Genomic DNA, 5,316 nt, shown 5'->3' on the forward strand with positions numbered 1-5,316 from the left:
TTAAAAAACATTATCCCGGTTTCGTTTCGAGACGAAACGGGTGAAGTCAGCCCGAAAAATAGAGAAGAAAAAAAAATTTCTTCCTATCCGTTCGAACCTGACCCGAGTTAGAAAATTCAAAAATAAATGAAAAAAATTTTTAAAAATTAAAAGACATCATCCAGGCTTCATTTCAAGACGAATCGGGTCGGGACAGGCCGAAAAAATAGAGAATAAAAAAAATTTTCTCCCTATCCGTTTGAACCCGACCCGAGTTACAAAATTCAAATATAAATGCAAAAAAATTTTAAAAATTAAAAAACATCGTGCAGGCCTCATTTCAAGACGAAACGGGCTAAGACAGGCCGAAAAATAGAGAACTAAAACAATTTCCTTCCTATCCGTTCGAACCTGACCCGAGCTAGAAAATTCAAAAATCAATGCAGAAAAATTTTAAAAATTAAAAAACATCATCCAGGCTTCATTTCAAGAGGAAACGGGTCAGGACAGGCCGGAAAATAGAGAATAAAAAAAATTCCACCCTATCCGTTTGAACCCGACCCGTGTTAGAAAATTAAATATACATGCAAATAAATTTTAAAAATTAAAAAACATCGTCTAGGCTTCATTTCACGACGAAACGGGCCAAGACAAGCTGATAAATAGAGAAAAAAAAATTTTCCTTCCTCTCCGTTCGAACCGGACCCGAGTTAGACAATTCAAATATAAATGCAAAAAAATTTTAAAAATTAAAAAATATTATCCAGACTTCATTTCAAGACTTAACGGGCCAAGACAGTCCGAAAAATAGAGAACAAAAATAATTTCCTTCCTATCCGTCCGAACCCGACGCGAGTTAGAAAATTCAAATATAAATGCAAAAAAATTTTAAAATCAAAAAACATCTTCCAGGCGTCATTTCAAGACGAAACGGGTCAGGACAGGCCGAAAAATAGAGAAGAAAAAAATTTCCTTCCTATACGTTCGAACCCGACCCGAGTTAGAAAATTCCAATATAAATGCAAAAAAATTTTAAAAATTAAAAAACATCATCCAAGCTTCATTTCAAGACGAAACGGGTCAGGACATGCCGAAAAATATAGAATAAAAAAAATTTCCTCCCTATCCGTTTGAACCCGACCCGAGTTAGAAAATTGAAATATAAATGCAAAAAAATTTAAAAATTAATAAACATCTTCCAGGCATCATTTCAAGACGAAACGAGTCAGGATAGGCCGAAAAATAGAGAAGAAAAAAATTTCCTTCCTATACGTTCGAACCCGACCCGAGTTAGAAAATTCAAAAATAAATGGAAAAAAATTCTAAAAATTAAAAAACATTATCCAGGTTTCGTTCCGAGACGAAACGAGTGAAGTCAGGCCGAAAAATAGAGAAGAAAAAAAAATTTCTTCCTATCCGTTCGAACCCGACCCAAGTTAGAAAATTCAAAAATGAATGAAAAAAAATTTTAAAAATTAAAAGACATCATCCAGGCTTCATTTCAAGACGAAACGGGCCAGGACAGGCCGAAAAATAGAGAATAAAAAAAATTTCCTTTCAATCCGTTCGAACCCGACCCGAGTTAGAAAATTCAAAAATAAATGGAAAAAAATTCTAAAAATTATAAAACATCATCCAGGCTTTATTTCCAGACGAAACTGGCCAAGACAGGCCGAAAAATAGAGAACAAAAATAATTTCCTTCTTTTTCGTTCGAACCCGACCCGAGTTAAAAAATTTAAAAATAAACGCTGAAAAATTTTAAAAATTAATAAACATCATCCTGGCTTCATTTCAAGAGGAAACGGGTCAGGACAGGCCGGAAAATAGAGAATAAAAAAAATTCCACCCTATCCGTTTGAACCCGACCCGTGTTAGAAAATTAAATATACATGCAAATAAATTTTAAAAATTTAAAAACATCGTCTAGGCTTCATTTCACGACGAAACGAGCCAAGACAAGCCGATAAATAGAGAAAAAAAAAATTTTCCTTCCTCTCCGTTCGAACCGGACCCGAGTTAGACAGTTCAAATATAAATGCAAAAAAAATTTAAAAATTAAAAAATATTATCCAGACTTCATTTCAAGACTTAACGGGCCAAGACAGTCCGAAAAATAGAGAACAAAAATAATTTCCTTCCTATCCGTCCGAACCCGACCCGAGTTAGAAAATTCAAATATAAATGCAAAAAAATTTAAAAATCAAAAAACATCTTCCAGGCGTCATTTCAAGACGAAACGGGTCAGGACAGGCCGAAAAATAGAGAAGAAAAAAATTTCCTTCCTATACGTTCGAACCCGACCCGAGTTAGAAAATTCCAATATAAATGCAAAAAAATTTTAAAAATTAAAAAACATCATCCAGGCTTTATTTCAAGACGAAACGGGTCAGAACATGCCGAAAAATATAGAATAAAAAAAATTTCCTCCCTATCCGTTTGAACCCGACCCGAGTTAGAAAATTCAAATATAAATGCAAAAAAAATTTGAAAATTTTAAAAACATCGTCCAAGCTTCATTTCACGGCAAAACGGGCCAAGACAGGCTGAAAAATAGAGAAAAAAAAAAATTTTCCTTCCTATCCGTTCGAACCCGACCCGAGTTAGAAAATTCAAAAATAAATGGAAAAAAATTCTAAAAATTAAAAAACATTATCCAGGTTTCGTTTCGAGACGAAACGAGTGAAGTCAGGCCGAAAAATAGAGAAGAAAAAAAAATTTCTTCCTATCCGTTCGAACCCGACCCAAGTTAGAAAATTCAAAAATGAATGAAAAAAAATTTTAAAAATTAAAAGACATCATCCAGGCTTCATTTCAAGACGAAACGGGCCAGGACAGGCCGAAAAATAGAGAATAAAAAAAATTTCCTTTCAATCCGTTCGAACCCGACCCGAGTTAGAAAATTCAAAAATAAATGGAAAAAAATTCTAAAAATTATAAAACATCATCCAGGCTTTATTTCCAGACGAAACTGGCCAAGACAGGCCGAAAAATAGAGAACAAAAATAATTTCCTTCTTTTTCGTTCGAACCCGACCCGAGTTAAAAAATTTAAAAATAAACGCAGAAAAATTTTAAAAATTAATAAACATCATCCAGGCTTCATTTCAAGAGGAAACGGGTCAGGACAGGCCGGAAAATAGAGAATAAAAAAAATTCCACCCTATCCGTTTGAACCCGACCCGTGTTAGAAAATTAAATATACATGCAAATAAATTTTAAAAATTTAAAAACATCGTCTAGGCTTCATTTCACGACGAAACGGGCCAAGACAAGCCGATAAATAGAGAAAAAAAAATTTTCCTTCCTCTCCGTTCGAACCGGACCCGAGTTAGACAGTTCAAATATAAATGCAAAAAAAATTTAAAAATTAAAAAATATTATCCAGACTTCATTTCAAGACTTAACGGGCCAAGACAGTCCGAAAAATAGAGAACAAAAATAATTTCCTTCCTATCCGTCCGAACCCGACCCGAGTTAGAAAATTCAAAAATAAATGGAAAAAAATTCTAAAAATTATAAAACATCATCCAGGCTTTATTTCCAGACGAAACTGGCCAAGACAGGCCGAAAAATAGAGAACAAAAATAATTTCCTTCTTTTTCGTTCGAACCCGACCCGAGTTAAAAAATTTAAAAATAAACGCTGAAAAATTTTAAAAATTAATAAACATCATCCAGGCTTCATTTCAAGAGGAAACGGGTCAGGACAGGCCGGAAAATAGAGAATAAAAAAAATTCCACCCTATCCGTTTGAACCCGACCCGTGTTAGAAAATTAAATATACATGCAAATAAATTTTAAAAATTTAAAAACATCGTCTAGGTTTCATTTCACGACGAAACGGGCCAAGACAAGCCGATAAATAGAGAAAAAAAAAAATTTCCTTCCTCTCCGTTCGAACCGGACCCGAGTTAGACAGTTCAAATATAAATGCAAAAAAAATTTAAAAATTAAAAAATATTATCCAGACTTCATTTCAAGACTTAACGGGCCAAGACAGTCCGAAAAATAGAGAACAAAAATAATTTCCTTCCTATCCGTCCGAACCCGACCCGAGTTAGAAAATTCAAATATAAATGCAAAAAAATTTAAAAATCAAAAAACATCTTCCAGGCGTCATTTCAAGACGAAACGGGTCAGGACAGGCCGAAAAATAGAGAAGAAAAAAATTTCCTTCCTATACGTTCGAACCCGACCCGAGTTAGAAAATTCCAATATAAATGCAAAAAAATTTTAAAAATTAAAAAACATCATCCAGGCTTCATTTCAAGACGAAACGGGTCAGGACATGCCGAAAAATATAGAATAAAAAAAATTTCCTCCCTATCCGTTTGAACCCGACCCGAGTTAGAAAATTCAAATATAAATGCAAAAAAAATTTGAAAATTTTAAAAACATCGTCCAAGCTTCATTTCACGGCAAAACGGGCCAAGACAGGCTGAAAAATAGAGAAAAAAAAAATTTTCCTTCCTATCCGTTCGAACCCGACCCGAGTTAGAAAATTCAAAAATAAATGGAAAAAAATTCTAAAAATTAAAAAACATTATCCAGGTTTCGTTTCGAGACGAAACGAGTGAAGTCAGGCCGAAAAATAGAGAAGAAAAAAAAATTTCTTCCTATCCGTTCGAACCCGACCCAAGTTAGAAAATTCAAAAATGAATGAAAAAAAATTTTAAAAATTAAAAGACATCATCCAGACTTCATTTCAAGACGAAACGGGCCAGGACAGGCCGAAAAATAGAGAATAAAAAAAATTTCCTTTCAATCCGTTCGAACCCGACCCGAGTTAGAAAATTCAAAAATAAATGGAAAAAAATTCTAAAAATTATAAAACATCATCCAGGCTTTATTTCCAGACGAAACTGGCCAAGACAGGCCGAAAAATAGAGAACAAAAATAATTTCCTTCTTCTTCGTTCGAACCCGACCCGAGTTAAAAAATTTTAAAATAAACGCAGAAAAATTTTAAAAATTAATAAACATCATCCAGGCTTCATTTCAAGAGGAAACGGGTCAGGACAGGCCGGAAAATAGAGAATAAAAAAAATTCCACCCTATCCGTTTGAACCCGACCCGTGTTAGAAAATTAAATATACATGCAAATAAATTTTAAAAATTTAAAAACATCGTCTAGGCTTCATTTCACGACGAAACGGGCCAAGACAAGCCGATAAATAGAGAAAAAAAAAATTTTCCTTCCTCTCCGTTCGAACCGGACCCGAGTTAGACAGTTCAAATATAAATGCAAAAAAAATTTAAAAATTAAAAAATATTATCCAGACTTCATTTCAAGACTTAACGGGCCAAGACAATCCGAAAAATAGAGAACAAAAATAAT

The sequence above is a fragment of the Quercus robur genome, chromosome 6 (assembly GCF_932294415.1).
Source record: "Quercus robur chromosome 6, dhQueRobu3.1, whole genome shotgun sequence".
Classification (NCBI taxonomy): domain Eukaryota; kingdom Viridiplantae; phylum Streptophyta; class Magnoliopsida; order Fagales; family Fagaceae; genus Quercus; species Quercus robur.